Raw genomic sequence first — 17,072 nt, forward strand, 5'->3', positions numbered from 1 at the left:
TGTTAAATTAATTCATTAAGCTACTTAAATAATGAGGATTCAAGGCCAATGCACAGCAACAAAACCAGTATCTTTTAGATGAGTAAGTCATAAGTTAGCCTGAGTTGCTGGGGTTGTTTTTCCCTCAAGATGCCCTATTTGCTACTTTTTCCTTCTTGCTAAGTTGGTTTGGGATATGCAGCACAAGTGAAAAGGTCCCACAGTTAGAGGTTACTCAGAGAAGAGAACCTGCTTGAGGTGAAACACATGAATTTTAAAACAAAGAACATAATCAACATAAAAAATACAAACAATCTAATAAATACAAAGTCATATTTAGTGATGTGGGCAGCAAACATAAGTAGTGTCAGAACAACCAAGACCGGCCATCAAAGACAGAGCAGAGGCTGGTAAGCCACAAAGCAGACACACATGAAAGCTGAATTCAAAGCAACTATTGTAAAGCAGAGAGAGGAATTATATTAGGTATCTATTAGGTATATCTGTACCAGAAGAAAATCACTAAGCAATGTAATAGTTCCTCTGTCCTCAAAAAATTTGAAACACACTTGCATTCAAAATAAGATGAAAAATGCTGAAAGACTGATTCTCTTAACGTTTACTCCCAAACAGCATTCCCTAGCTATCCATTACTGGGTCAGGTAACCAAATTAACCAAAGTGGTGGCTGTCACTCACGTGCCAAGGAAATACAACAGAAAATGAATTTGCACAAGCACTTAAAAGTCAATTACTACCATGCATATTTTGCATATAAAACAAAATGTAGAAAAAGGTCACTTCATTACAGATCCAAACATCTCCACATGTGTGGAATTACTTACAGGTGGCTTAGACTAGTTTTGTAAATGAACTATCCACCTAATTTCACAGGCAATTTCATGTTCTTCTGCCAGCAGAAACACTAGAATTTTTCACAAAGCAAATCAATAAACTCAACCTCATTCCTCTTTAAAACACGCTTGTGATGTTAGGAAAGTCTTTTCCTTGTTGTCTTCTAAGCATGAAACAGGTGCTTATGCAGTTAAATTGATGTACTAAATTGTCTGAAATGTAACTCGGAGAAAAATGAATCCTGTTTGCAGCATTTTGTGACACACTGTGCCACTATTTTATCAGCATTTTGTTGTCACCACAGCTTCTCTCTCCTTCTGCCACCAGCTCAGTTAATTCTGGGTATTTGCTATTAGAATTCTCACATCACAAATTACACTCACATCCAAATAACTCAATAATACATTTGCCAAACACTTAAATCATCAATAATTTGGAGTGGAAGTAGGATTAGATTTTAAGTCTGCAAGTGATGGAATCAATTCTGAAATGTTTAAATATTAGTTTACAAATATTGCTTATAGCTTAATAGCATCATAGACTTTACACAGATACTGGCTCTAGACAGTAATTATATCCTCAGCCTAATGTTGCAGTTAATGGACATACACATTTCAACGATAATTGCAATCCCTGAACATGATAATGTGCCTTTATTAGCAGCTACAAAATAAAGCTCAGCTACAGCCAAGTGAAGAACTGAACTATGCTTATTATTTATTTTTAGTATTGCCCAATTCACGTTATAAAATTCTAAAGTAAAATAGCATGGCACTTAAACCAGTGCTTTAATTGCAAACGTGATTAAAGAATATCTCTAGAATGATTCATGCAGGTTTTAGTTGTCATGAGCAAGGAGTCAAAAGGTGATGAGTTAGTGAGACAAAGGTGTAAGTGACAGAACAGCAAACACACCGCACTTCAGAGGGAAAATAAAAGAAAAGGAGGTTTTAAGGACTTAAATATTTTAAATATGAATTGTAAGAGAAGGAGGAAGGCAGGAGTATATAATGTAAAATCTGAGAAAAGAGAAAGCACAATAAAAGTTCCCCAAGCAAATGCAGAAGTGAACGTGCTGTACAGTCCAGGAAGAAAAGCATCGATTCATGCATAAAACCACATATAAATCATGCAATTGAGGACAGGTAAAATGAAGAATAATTTACAAGTCAACCTGCTCCTCAACGAGGAACCCAGTGTTTATGATTCCACAAAGTTCTGAGTGTTTGTCTCTATGTCCTGATAGTGTGTTTGCTGTACAGAATCTCCAAGTAATGGAGAAATTCAATAAAGAAATTTCTGAAAGCAGTTAAAAGACACACATTGTAATTTAAGGTTTGCCAAGGCTTTGTTACTAAGTATTGCTGGCCAATCCCATGAACTACAATGTCACAGATTCTAGCTCACATTGTTCACTGTTGTCACTTTTTAAATTTAACAACAGAAACCCAAAAAATTCTCCACAAAGTACTTAAAGAATCCTCCAAAATATTAGATTTCTTCAAATGAAATCCAACTATTTTTCACATGAAGCAAGATGGTTCTCAGTGCAAGCCACAATCTGGAATTAAAAATAACTACACAATTTTAGACACACTGGCAAAATTTACTTAGCTTGTCCAATCTTTAGGCAATTAAATAAGTTCAAATACTGGTTCAGGAATATTTGCTGAAAGTTCTTTCTGCTCATGGCAGGACAGGAACTGTGATAAAAAACATGAAAGGAGATCTGCCTGAATAACATTTACTTGAATAAATCTTCTGTAGCTCCTAAACTTGATAGAAATTGGTAAGCCAGTCAAGAGGTCAGAGCCTCAAAGAGCAGGGAACCAAAGGAATTCAAACACACATGAAGCAACATCTTTTCTGAGGTTGAGAATAAAAAAAACCCCTAATTTTTTCCCAAACCCCCTGATGATTCTAAACACCAAGCTGTTGCTAGCCAAACTGACACCTCCAATCCCACAAAAAGGTCCCACACTTAAAACTTTGAGCTACAGATTTGACTAGTTCTGAGGCTGCCTCCATGCAGGAAACAGACGTTTAATATGAGAAACATTAAATGTTCTTATCTCATTTTTGCTCTTTAAAGGTTTAGAAACATTTTTTTTTCTTTCAAGCTATGACTAAAACAACCTGGAAATTACTTGTCAAATTATACAACTGTATTTGTCCATTTAATTTTACATACTGAATTTGGACCACACTGAATGCCATATGTACAGAAGACACTCGAAAGCTTTTTGACTTGTAAGTTGGTATCCTGCAACATCTAAATATCTGCAGGTAAGCACAACACTTGCTCCAATTTACGGCTAAAAATGTTTAAAAGGAGAAGTTCACAAAAAGTCACTCGTAAGAATCTGAAGATGTTTCTATAATTTCTACTTATTTGGAAATAACCTGCCATCTTTGGTCAATGCTATCTACTTATTTTGACTTTTGTACTAGCAATTACCTTCTATTTAATTCAGCCTGGGCAGCTAAGTGAATTTGGATTTTTTATGACCAGCACTACTCAGTGCTTCCCTCCCATCATTTAGCTGGAAAAGCAGAAACCTGTTGTGTCTGATAAACCACACACGGTTGTGCTTTGGCCGCTCCTTCCCTGCACACACCCACTGAGGAGGGCTCTGGGGTGCCTCCAAAGAAAGGAATTGTGCAACAGCTGCTGGAGCTTTCCAGCAGCACCAGATGGACCCCAGACCCACCCAAGCCAATCCCTACTTTCTCTTCCTATATAAACTACGGGGAGGTTGGATGAGAACAGTGTGGGAGATATGAAACAGAGTAGAAATGGGACTTGGCCCAGTGAAGGGAAATATACAGTGACAATATTTTTCTTCTGAAACAACTATTTTTTATTTTTCCTAGAATATGCCACAGAAGTAACTTGTATCCAATTCTCACTGTGATATTTCCTTAACAAACTCTAAATGTTAAACTTAAATGAGAGGCATTTCATGCAATCTGAAATATATTCAGTTCAATTAAAAATAATTGATGCATAGTGAAATAATTCTTCCCAAAGCTGCTGTAAGATCTTCAAAAAATAAAGCTACTTAATAATTTTCATCTCCTACAGGCTAGAGAGAAGCATTATTGCATATTAAAAATTGGAGTGTGGTTTTCCCAGAGGTAAAAGAAAGTTATTAAAACAACCTATTTATTGTTGATGTAACTATCCATTTGTGCTACACAAAAAGTAACAATTTCAGTACATTAAAAGAAAAGCTAATTAAGGCATAATTAGTATTTTCTATGTTTTGATAATTAAGGGTTAGTTGGCTATTTCTTTTCAAATTTCTACTTGAGGTAACCCCAAACATGTCTTTAATGAGCAGCTAACACTATTGAATCCCTGATGGCTGAGGAGTTTAGTGACCACTACTACATTACTTTCATTTATCACTGCCTCTTTACGTATAAATTAAAGTAGCCCTGTAGCTATGTTGATCTACTTTATATCAATTTCTTCATCCATATCAGCTGAATATGTATGGCATTAACCTCATTTACTAGTTTGGAAAAGCTGAATTAAAATGAGATCTAATTTCTAGTGCACAGAACAATTTCAAAACTGCCTGCTAATTCCCAGCACCTGTCAGTGTTGGGATCTTCACCTCGTGGTAATGAAATAAAACAGTGTATGTATTTTACAGCCAGGAAAGGATAATCATTCATAAGGGTTAAGATATCATTAATCATGGAGATGCCAGGGCCCAGAGCCTTTGATGAGCCCCTCACAGCTCAGCCCCTCCACCTGCAAGGATCCCACTGAAGGCAGTGGGACCGCTACAGATCTCTGGTCTCCTATTACACAGGGGAAAAGTGGTCACACGCTGCACAACCAAGTGTATTTCCCTTTTTTGCTCGGTCATGCTTCTATGTCTGCAGGCAATGTAATCAAAGAAATATACAAAACCTGAAGAAATCTCAACGTAAGAAGTCAAGAGAACAGCCGCTCCAGGTGAGAGGACGAGCCTGTGTTCAGTGGTTAGGTGACACCTGGCTACATACACTTCTGGCTTTCAGCTACTGCAAACACCATCCAGCAAGAAAACTGTATTTTTCTCCTCCGCTCTAAACGCTCTGTAGTCTGAATTCTAAACCCTTGAGATACTTTTTTATGATAATGCAGATCTGCCAAGTCTATAATTTAAAAGCTTTAAAAACACGTAGAGATGCAGTCCTAAATGTTAACACAGCTCTTTGTACTGACCACATAAGCGAACAGAATACATGCAGTATACAGTAAGAAATGCCCTTTGCATCTTCCCAGCCCCACTTTGTAATCATGCTTTAACTTGCACTGGGAAAGGCTCTTTATAAAAAATTAATACATACTCCTACTTCCTTCTTCCCTCTCCCCTGCCCCGGATTGAAACCCAGCCCAGCCTCCCAGACCGTGTGATCAACAACCCTCTGGTGTCAGGTGATGGCTGCATCTCTCCTGTGTACGTGCGGCTGTTCCCCAGAAACACTGGAGCCAGAATTCCCACTCCTGCTTGCCTGCCTCGGCTCCCTAGCACTGCTACTTAAAGCTGGGGCAAAATAAAAGCATGGCTTGCTGGAACACCCCATTGCCAGAGCTCCTCATTTCCAGAGGGTTCCCTCGAACTGCAGCCACCTGGGACGGATTGACCACCCCAGGACTTCCCTGAGCTCCTTCAGGGCTACCCCCGGATGAGAAAGATCCGAGCAGGGAACCAGGAACTGCTTCACAGTAAAGAGCTTGCCTAAATGCATTTTAATAACAAATTTCTTTCTAACAGACAAAACCAACACCGCCCCTGCACACGCAGCCGCTCTGGTGAAGATCACGGGGACATTGGAAGATCGCTCCGCTGGTCCCGGCCCAACTCCGGTCCAACAGCGCCGCGCGCTGGGCTCGGCACGGCCCGGGAGCGGCAGCGCCGCGGAGCCCCCGCTCTGCGCCTGGGAACTGCAGTCACCTCCCGACACATTCCTTTCTCACTGAATTGTCCGCTAAATAATTCTATTTTCGATCACGAAATATTTAACTGCTAAAAGCATTCCCCCGCAAAAAATAAGATGCAAAGGGACTAACAATAAAAAGAATTTTCTGTCTCTATGCATATATTTTTCAAGAACACACTTCCAGAATAACTCTTGATGCAACCTCAAGGGAGAAGTCTTCAATTAAAGCAATATTTTTTGTCCAATCACTGTGACAGTGTACATGTGGAACCCTGAACTGCTACAAGTGTCAGAACTCCCGAGTATGAAGTCCCCTTAGTGTTAAACTTGTTTCAGGTTAACAATTCTAAGTGAAATGAAGAAATTTTAGTAACTACCTTTGCTCAATTGCATCTCCTTTGGTACATTAATCAGCAAGACATACCAGTTTTATTTACCCCTGGCAATATCCAATGGCCAATTAGGGACGGTCACAGCCAAATCCCAAGGGCGGCTGATCCAGCCTCTCCCAATTGAACCACATTGAACCACTCCAGGGAAGGCTACAAACCCCTCCTGTTGCTTTTTCCCCTCTCCAAGGGCAATATCTGATGTGCTTGGCAGCAGGAAAAGGTCCCGGCTAGCAAGTCTTTCAAGGTGAGAACTTGTATGGAACTCATGAAGAACTTGCTCATAAAGTGACAACTCTGCTCTGCCCCACAACAAACAAGATCCTCACATTCTCAGCACCTCCAACTTCACTCTTCTGCTGCCTTGGGAAGTTAACACAACTTGGCAGAGATGTCACCAGGCAGTGTCTCTGCACTGCAGGCTATCCAGTGAATGTCCCATGTGTGGCTGGATAACTACAAAGAAATCGTCCTTAGCATGGATAAATGAGGACTCATTTATCTGGAAAAGGATTCAAACTCCTCTGCCAGCAAAGACACTCTAATTCTTCCTAATTTTTCTAATTCTTCACTCTAAGTACTCATATTATTTTTCCTTTTTAAATGGATGTGATTAGTTACTTGAAACATACCAGGCTAAAAAAAAGAATCCAAAAATAACAGAAAAATTCCTTATGAGTGGTTGATGGACATGACATGCACACTGCAAACAGGAGGGCCCACTCCCCTGTGACCACCCTTTTCACTGGCTAAGCCGTAGCAAACAACCATGACCAATTATAATAGTCTGATTATGGAGCAGGAGATGAGAGCAGCAGGACTTCTGGGTTGTTCTGTACTTCAGGGACAATGGATTAACTATACCTGGACATCAATCACATCTTCTCTTGGGCAGCACTCGCCAGTACTCCCTTACTGGCATGGTTAAAAACCTTTCCCTAAGTCCTCCTTGCTACAAATTGAGCCCATTTCACTCCATCTTTCCTTTGAAGGGCACTGAAAATATTTGATCAGCTTGTCTAAAACAACTCGATTTTCTAAAACATCCTTGATTTTTGTCCCACTCCAGTATTCTATTTGCTAAACTAAACCAAAGCAACATCTGCATTTCATTTGTGTGTCCTACTCTCCCATTTATCTACAGTTTTCTCGAAGTGTGGTGCCCAAATTTGGATGCATTATTCCAGATGAACCCCAATCGGAGCTAAATATTCAAAATGGAATAAGAAAATCCAGCACCTGACACAATATTTCTGCTCCTTCAGCCACGAAGATGACGTATTTTTCTCATGTGCTAAACAAACACATACTGCAGATTTACCCCTGCTCACGCTCCACAGCACTTCCTGAAATAACACTGCCAGCCAGAGAGGTCCCAGGGACAGTTCTAAGAGAGAACTTTCATTCCTAAGCATGGTGTTTCACCAGCATTTTAAACTTTCAGGTAATTTCTCCAGCTTATGAAGATCCTTCTGAATTCAAAGCCTTTCTTTTGTGATCATTTTCTCCCAGTCCAGTGTCTCTTGGAAATACAAATACATAACTGCATAGCTGTTGGTATGTTAAGAATGTTGCAAAGGAACAGTCTCAGTCAAAGCAGTGATATTTTGGCTAATAAACTCCGTGTTTGATGATGTCAGTGCACATTACACTGCTCACAGCAGTGGCACTACAATCATCTACAGCTGCCACTCAGGGCAGTTGGGCTACAACTTCAGTAAAGCCACTGCAGTGCTTCTCCAGACAACTCACTTCCTACTACCCTGCCAGCATCCAAACCAGCAATATGCCACAAAACAATAACCCTATGAAAACTAAGTCATACCAGCATTTAAAACAAAATATGTACTGACAGACAATTGATAGACAAATATTAACAGCCCTGTACAGGACCAGAGAATCCAGCCCAGTATTTAACAGAAATTTAATATGCATATATTCATTCAAAGGTTTGTCTGTTCCAAAGGACAGTATCTTGATGCATTATTTTTGTACTGGAACAGTATTACAGCATCATGGAAGAAATCTCCAAGGTTTTGCTATCCTTCCTCAGACAGTAAGCCCCAGTGGGCTGGTTAATAAGAATGCATTCATTTACCTAGGCAATTCTCTTTCTCTGTAATGAGCTTGCTCTTATTACACACACATGGTTAAGAATATGAGTTAATTAATGAATAAAATTTGTATATTTATATAGAAGACTTGTTCCACATTTTCATTACTCTTCACCATTCTCTAACCATTTTCTGTTTGTCTGTATGCAAGCATATGAGCAAAAAAAATCATTACAACATGGCTGAAGCATGAAAAATTTCCATTATCCATTCTGTAAATAAAACAATCCAAGCAATCCTGAATATTTATATAAATGTGTATTAACTTAGTCATTTGATGTATGTCTGACTTTTCTGCTTCCAAGTGTGAGCCTGTCTATTGCATATTTGTAGATAGCTGCCAGCAAGGCCCCGTATGTGAGGATTTACAGCCGTGGGGGCAGCGTGCCATCTGCTGCTCTCCAAGATGCTACAGCAGCACAGGCACAGCAGCCACCCCCGTGCTGCCTTCTGCTTCCTCTTAACTGCAGAATGCACACAAACAGCTCAGCTTGCTTGATTAAAGATGTTTAAAAAAACACCAAAACAGGGAGCTCAAATGCCTTCACACACTGCTTTTGTTACAAGAGCTGGCAAAATACTGTGCTCAGGACCATGGGAATCTATCCAGGCCCACTAAAACAAAATAAAAATTTGACTTCAAACTAAAGGATACTGGTAGATAATGTAATCAAACCGTTGAAAAAAAAATTTTGAATGTGCATTTGCAATGAACTCTAGGGGTCAAAACTGGGGCTGGAATTTGGGAACATCCCTTGAATGGTTACACACCAGGAGAGCCTTGCAGAACTCCCCCTGTTCCAGCCTGGTTCCATCCGAGCACATGCCATAGGCAAAGGCAGTACATAAAATATCACCAGTTTGATTCATGTCCCCTGATGGGGCAAGGGAAAAACAGAAACAATAAACCAACACAAAACTGTTTTCTTAAATTCACCCTACAGTGTTTCCCCACGTCCTTTCAGTACAGGTTATTTCTTTTTGTTCCAAGTGCTCTCCAATAAATTAGCTGGAAACATTAGCCAGCATTTTACTCAGTAATTAACCATTTAACCCTCCCCATGCAGTGCAATGGCAGAGACAGGCTTATGGTCACTCACAGCACATTGCAGAGCTGGTACAGGGTCAGTTTGGACAGTTTTCCTACTGATGATGGAGCTCCAGGTGATTAAATATAAACCGTGCACTGCCCCTTTTTGCCTGCTGCTTCACCCACACACAGATGCTTTCTCCAGCTCTCTCTAAGGATGAGCATAGAAAGCTTGGGGTACAATCTCCTACACCAACCCCTAGTAGCATTCTGTACATTGATGGGGCTTCTCCAGGCAGTTAGATCCTCATCAGGATAAAAGGTGAAACAGAAACCCTCAACACTGGATAAAGGGAAAAGAGAAATTATAATGATATAATAACAACGTTGGGAATAAAAGAATAAAAATAGAAATAATAATATAATAATAAAGAGAAATTACAGACCAGGATGACAGCTACCGTAGAGCCACATTGCCTTTGAATTGACATCAGCAGGAATATTGTTCATGAAAATACTTGGAGCACCAGTACTCTTTTACTGGGTACCTCCTGTTCCGTAGCATTAGAGAAGTCCACCATATTTTAAAATAACAAGTCAGCTTTGACAACTGAAAGGAACACATTGCTTTAATGAAAAAGTAACTCAGTATAGTGTAAAACTTTTTTTTAATATTAAGTGAGAAAGCTGAAGCACATTTCAAACATGAAGAGGTACAAATATTCTGGAGATTGGGACTGTCCACCAGAAAGCAAGGAAGGAGTGCTACACAAGTAAAACCAAACCTCAGTCACTGTCACAATTCTTGCTAAAGATTTGCTTGAGGCTCCAACAGAATTCCTTTCTCAAGATCAATTGATCTCATCTTACTGACATTCTCTTTATAACATCTACATTATGACTGTCCCCTACAGTTAAGGTGAATTAACTGCTGCTTCTTCAAAAATGCATCTTACTTTTCCCTCTTCCGTATTTAAAATGCAGAAAAGCCAAGTAATGTGAGAAATACAGTGGAAACCACATAAATGAATAACTGTCAAAAGAACAGAACTATTAAAAGAATAAATCTTGTGTACCCAGCTGTGAAATATAACACAATATAGCAGAACCCAGCTAAATGTTTGAAATAAAAAATTGAAATGCAAAGTAACCTTAAATTGTTTAATGAACATAGCTGTTAAAATATTAACTCCTTGCATGCCAAAACTCCAAAGCACACATGGTAGGAAGCCTGATCAGATGAACATCACATTAAGTGGTTCCGTCTCTCTCCATCCAGTCTTTTCCCCCAGCTGAGCTCAAGAGCTTTTATGGGTGAGATACATTGGCAGGTTCATTTCTGCACAGACTGTTTGAGTTCTAATGTTGTGGTTTACAACAAGTATTTACCTTTGCTGAAGCTGGGCTCTCACATGTGTTTTACAGAACTGATCCAAGAACCACAGAACTGCCAGTTCAACTTTTTCATTTTTATGCTGGGGTAACTGGGCATCCATCAGAGAGAGCATCCCGAAAACTCTTAATGAGACAAACAAACATTTTCAGAAAGAATTCTCACATGAAATTGTATTGTCACAGCCTATCTCTTTAGGAACCCATCAGCTATTTTTGTTTGCCCATATTTAAGGTTCTTCTAAGATTTTGTTTTGTTTAGATGCTAATTACGCTAATTGACCACGATTAAACATAAACATCAACATAATGTTTTTCTAATTACTCTGTCATTTGAAATTTTCTCAGATGCGTGTGTTATACTGTGGTGAATTTGTAAAAGTGTTTTGGTTTTGTTTTTTTTTTTTCTTAGAGTATCCCTTCTGTGATGAAAGAAACAGAAATTTGAGAAACAGGGGTGTCAAACAGCAAGTGCAGAAGAGCTGTTTGGGTTCCCTGGAAACTGAAGCTCTTTTACTTAGAAACAAGTTTACATATGCAGGATGTAATGCACTGTCAGCCTCGCTCCTTCCCACCTCTGTCTGTCCTAAAACATCTGAACCAATGTGTTTTCTGACCTAAATCCACACTTGGTATATATATCTCCATATTATAAGGACTGAGTTCAAAGAATCAATTTCAGTCTGTGTCAGCTAAGAAAATTTAATTATTTTTTTTAAAAGGAATATTCCTTTACTTAACTTCCTGAGTTCTTCTGCTATCCAGTCCTTGAAATCTGAATTGCCTAGTAATTCAAAAAAATTAATTCTCACTTTTTGTCAGTTCTGATATATACAGTCACTGGATTAGAAGTCAGCATCTACTTCATCTGTAAGCCTGTATATTAAAACCTTTCACTTTTAATAAAAACATAGTGGAAGATTGCTAACACCACAGAGCCCCAGGGTAGATTAGGAAGGCAAGAAACAAAGGAGAAAAAGTAAAGCTTTTTCTCCACTTCTAAGTTGCATGTCCTTTTTCATGTGTTAGCTAGTGGATGTACAAGAACAGGATCAAACACGCACAAGGATTAAGAAAGTTTTTGCCACAAGAAATTGGTTATTCACAATAACCCCCAGCTCACTGCAGAAAGAGGACTCTATTATGCACATTTTTAAATCTAGACCCTTCTTTTTTATTCCAAGCTCTAGTCTGAAACCGTCTAAATTTTCAGTTGTTGACCAGCAGCTCCTCTGCACTTCTCCACCCACAATAATTCCACATTAATTACACAGTAGTTCCAAAATAATTAATGTAAAGGAAGTACTGCAGAAAACAGCAACCAAAACTCACCAACAATAAAATTTACACTTGTGGAACACACAAATGAAAGCAGTTAGCTACATGGGCATAGCTCATGGGAAAACACTGCTCATGGGGAGAGACATCTCTGCCTTTAATCCCCTTCCCTTCTCCTGAAGCAGTTTTGCAATGGTAATTTTAGTGACTCCTGCAGTGCTCAGGATGATGAATCAAGAAAGACTAAAGCCAGTGGAATGGTCTCAATCCACAGAAAATCAGTACAGCTCTTGAGCACCCATCACCAAGAACTGGACAAAATTTGAAACATTTAAATTCCAGATATCTGCTGACACTAGACACTATTTAAAAAAAAAAAATCACAATTCAAAACAAGCCCTACTTACCAACAGGATAATTCTCCACTTATGGCATTGTGCTCCTCAGTACTGGTGTATGTTCATTGTCCTCCCCCAAACTACCCATGAGGCAGACAAGCCATGCCAGCTGTCCTACATTAAAAGGGAAGAACAGTTAATGATAAACCCTTATGCCAGTACAAAACACTTCAAGGTATCAGCAGCTCTATACAGCATCAAACTGAATTCAAGAGAAGTTCACTTTCTCCCTTTACCAGCCTTAAAACCTACCCAGACAAATGAACTAACAAAATTCTGTGCAGAACTGACATATAAAACTAGAACAGCCTATTAACCTGGATGTGCTTATAAATAAAACAAAATACAAACTAAGCAAACTCAGACTCCATAACAGACAACTAATCCAGTATCCTCACTGGCCTGCCACAAGTTATTTCAAGGCATAGTAGGATTCCACCTACAGCAGGGCTGTTACATCCACGTATCACAGCATTAGAAAGCAATTGAGACTCACAACAATCTATTTGTTTCTTAGGTCTATCTCAAATAAAGGATTCTTTGTAATTTTAAAATACTATTTAAAGTGATTTGCACATAATAAAATACGTCATAGGTCAGACATACACTTCAAAAAAAGAGTCGGTGAACTACCACACAGTTTTGAAAGTCTTGTGGACTATTTCTAAAGGGGTTTGAAAGACAGAGCTCATCCATTCCAAGCTATGCTGTCTGGCCTTCTGATTTTCAGATTATTTAGCTGCTGGTCTCCAACAAAGCACGTACAGGACCCACTGGCAAAGTCCTTATCCAGTAAAGTACAATGTAAGGATTGTAATTTCTGTAAAGCTAAGGTTCTATAAACAACTCCTTGAGTCTGTGTATGTGGTTGTTTTTGTACAGACTTTCAAGTACTGAAATCCCTCTTTATAAATAGGGAACTCTTCAGTTTACAAAACACTGAACTTAGAGGAATTCTTTTGGCCTCTCTCTGCTGGAAAATCATTGCTGTATTGCAAAACCTGGATTGTTTTAATCTCTCTGGCACATTAAAGTAGAATAGCTTTAAATTTGACCATCCTGACACTCACTTAAGCTGTGAATCCAGTAACCAATGGCACCTTCTCTCAGGATGGATGCGCTATTCTAGACTGAAGTAAGAGCAAAACTAAGACCTGAATTGTAAAGTAACATACAGACCTGTTAAGACTTCAGGATGCTGCTAAAAGTTTCCTCAACTGAAAGGCACTGAGACCACAGTACAGTAACACAGAAAAGACAACTTGGAAGGGTTTCCACTTAAGCTACAAACAAGGCTTCACAGTAAGTGAGATATTTGCATAAACCAGATATCTTGCCCTCGTTTCTAGGATTTTACAAAGTGACAACAGCTTAACTTACAAAACTGAAGACAATACCCTGATGAATACAGTGTCTTGCAAAATCATCCTAAAGTTTTACGTAAAGGATAATCTACAAATAAAACAAGTCACGTTATGACTGTCAAACAATATTTTATTTTGGATATTTCTACATATGTATCAGCACATGTATAGTGTCTGCCTAAAATCTTGAGGTTTTATTTCATGTTTGTTTCAAATCTCTGATAAACTAGTCTTTGTTTACATAAATCTTCACTCAGTCTCCCTTATGTTTTGCAGTATTATATTGTGAAAAAACCTAAACCAGAGGGTTTACATTCAGTCTCCTTCCACTGGGAGCAATTAACTGTTCCGAGGCGTTCCAGTACCCTCATAGCCTGAATCTGGGACTATACATCATAAGTAATTCTGGTTTAGTCAGAGGAATATAGTAGAGTGTGTTCTACACATAAAAAAGATGCAGAGATCGAATATACACAGAGAGGTTATGCAGAGTGTGCAGTAACATGCAGATGATCCCAACAAAGTACAGAAAACATCCAGGTTTGTCTTAAATCTCAGTCTTTTTTTTTTAATGCCACATGAAACTATAATACAGACAGATCTGTAACAGCCCACACTGTGACAGGGAATAAGTGCCAGCTTTTGAGATAAAACAAAATATATGAGTAAGACTACTAAATATCCGCTCATATTGTTCCTGTTTCATTCCTAACAAGCTGGAAGAGCAGTACCACCTCTCCAAAAACCAACATATTTCCTGCTTCAAGACCTGTGCTCCTTGAGCAAGGGAAAACCCGTCAGACACACTGCATGTGGTGCTGCAAACAGCCACTCACCAGACACTGAGAGATCACCATCATGAGCAGAACACCAAGGAGCTGGGGTGTCTCAGAGAACAGACACTGCTCATGTGAATTTGGCATTAACAGCCACTGAAGAATGGCCATTTGAAGACACTGCCACAAGGCAGCTGTGAGGTGCTGCTCACTGCTTCAGAGAGCACGGCCATCCCTGTGGCCAACAGCTTTTTAAAAATAAAAATCTGCCTTCTTTTTACAAACTGCAGAGCTCATTTCCAAGCACAGTTATTTTTCTGATGACAACCCTCTTCTCTCAGCACAATCCCAGCTAATAGGTATGACTTCTTCCCCTGTATATGTAGTACCTTCACTACTTAAAATTTTCAGTCCATTTGCTTTTGCAATTACTGAGCAGACATATATTATTTTAGAAAATAATTATTGCTGTAATAATCTGTAATTGTCTTTTATAACAGCAAAAATCCAAAAGAAATCAGTCATTACCATAGATTACAAGTAATCACTAACTACTGTTAACTGTTTTAGTGAACCATGACCACATCACTATCGATACAGAGCAAGACAGTATGATAAAATGAGACCTTACTATTACATTGACTTATTTTGTAACAATAAAAGCCATTAAACATCTAAATTTAACTATGTATATGTAGGGGATATAATATTGCTGTTCAAGATGAACACAAATGTTTAGTTTGCAGAAAAGTAGCAATATTTAAACCACACTGAATATTTCCTAACACAGAACAACAATCCCCAGAGCACTGATGCTGACAGACTCCAGCTGATGGTTCCCCTTTGGCCCCTCATGCCTGGGAAGTGCAGTGTAAATTCAGACTGTAGCTAATCAATGAAATCAGATCATCAATGAAAGCTCTCCCAAATAAAAGTCAATAGGTGAATGGAAGAAGGCGGAACTAATAAAAAGGTAAGTAGGAGGTATTATATAAATGACTGAAAGAATGGCTGCTCCATAGAAGAAAACCAGGGTTCATACTCAACTAAAAGAGCAGCAAAATAAATCACAAATATTTAAGACCATGCAGAGGAACAGCTGCATTATGCAGTACCCTGTCTCACCTTTTCAAAACAACACCCTTTACACCTGTAAAGATGCAACAGCCACAGCTGTGTTAGGAAAGGGCCAGTAGTTACAAGACAATTTAAATGACAGAGGATGGAAATAAGTATATGAAAAAACATATGAAATATGTATTTTTAACACTTACATTACAATAAATAACTTCAGTTTCTTGAAAACTAAGTAACTCATCTTACCAGAGCCATATAAAATAAATTCAAGTTTTTAATGTTACACAATTTTTACAGACAAACAAATGCAAAAAGAATGAAAGCTAACATCTTCATTTCAGAAAATGTTCATCAATATGCAGCCGCTTCCCTTGAGGGCACCTGAGGCACTAAAATGTTGATTTTCAGCAATTAAAAGTTTTTACAGCTCTCATGCCTATATTCTAAAGATGTAACAAGACATTAAAACAAACACATCAGTGCCAATGTGTTGTATAACACTCGTATAATACAAAGGCAAGAAGTGAAAATGTGGCACAAGTTGACTTGGATCATTAATGCCTGTTTGAGAAAAGGCCTACTTACACCTATCATAAAATCACAACTCCTTCTCATATGCAAATATACAGTTTTTGACCTATAAAGCAGTCTAAAAGCTAAATTAAATACTAACCTTTACTAAGAGAAATAGCAGAAGAGGTTTACCAATAATTCACCAGTAAGCAAAAAACTCTGCTGCATATTAGGAATTATCTGTAATAGCAAGTGTTGTGACAAAAGAAGTTACACAATCCACCAGGTGCAGTGGGTCCACTGCTCAGGTTACAAACGATAATGATGCTTTCTTACTTGCTGTCCAGTTGGTTGGAATTTGCACAGTGCACAGCTCATCTGCAGATTCATCAGCTGAATTCCCAATGAAATCCAAATTAAGACAGTCCAGTACAAGCTTCAAAAGTTGCTTCAAAAGTCACTAGGTTTGCTGCTGTTGGTCCTGAGGGTTTAAAGGTTTTGCCAAGAGCTAAGGAGAAAAGAAATCTTGTTGGGTCACCTGCAAAGAACATCTTTTAAAAAATAATTACAAAAAGGAACATGTTTGGATATAAAGCTGCAAAATGCACAGCAAGGGAACACATCCTAAGAGAAAAACAAATCCCTCAACAACAAAAGATAGACTATGTCCTTAAAGGGAAGGGGAAAATCATTATTTCCACCTCAGAGACATCCTCCATATCAAGCTAAAGCTCCCAGGCTTGTAAATAATTATAATAAAATTATAATAAAAACCTGGTGAAATAATCCTTTTGCATAAAATACTTCTAGGTAAAACTCATCATGTCACTGATACCGTTTGGTAAGACAGTGCTAACGTTCACTGCAAGAACTAAACTGTAATGTTTCGTGGTTTTCAGTCACTCCAGGGCAGTGTGGGACCTATGTCCTGTACATCACATGGGTACAAAGTACCCAGCAGTGGGTT

At 38.6% G+C, this 17,072-nt stretch overlaps 1 long non-coding RNA gene across 8 annotated transcripts in view; it reads right to left on the reverse strand.

Annotated features, from left to right (window-relative positions):
* LOC104696041 overlaps positions 1–17,072 on the reverse strand; it is a 92,157-nt gene that overhangs the window by 66,964 nt on the left and 8,121 nt on the right. For 7 of the 8 annotated variants that reach the window (XR_005603065.1, XR_005603064.1, XR_005603062.1 and 4 more), the window contains exons 4-6: positions 16,442–16,613; positions 12,385–12,489; positions 10,697–10,825 (exon numbers count right to left, since the gene is read on the reverse strand). This is a non-coding gene — a long non-coding RNA (uncharacterized LOC104696041). The remainder of the gene's footprint in view (positions 1–10,696; positions 10,826–12,384; positions 12,490–16,441; positions 16,614–17,072) is intronic. The other variant, XR_005603061.1, reaches the window with a different exon arrangement.

This window comes from Corvus cornix, chromosome 13, assembly GCF_000738735.6.
Source record: "Corvus cornix cornix isolate S_Up_H32 chromosome 13, ASM73873v5, whole genome shotgun sequence".
In the NCBI taxonomy this organism is placed as follows: Eukaryota; Metazoa; Chordata; class Aves; order Passeriformes; family Corvidae; genus Corvus; species Corvus cornix.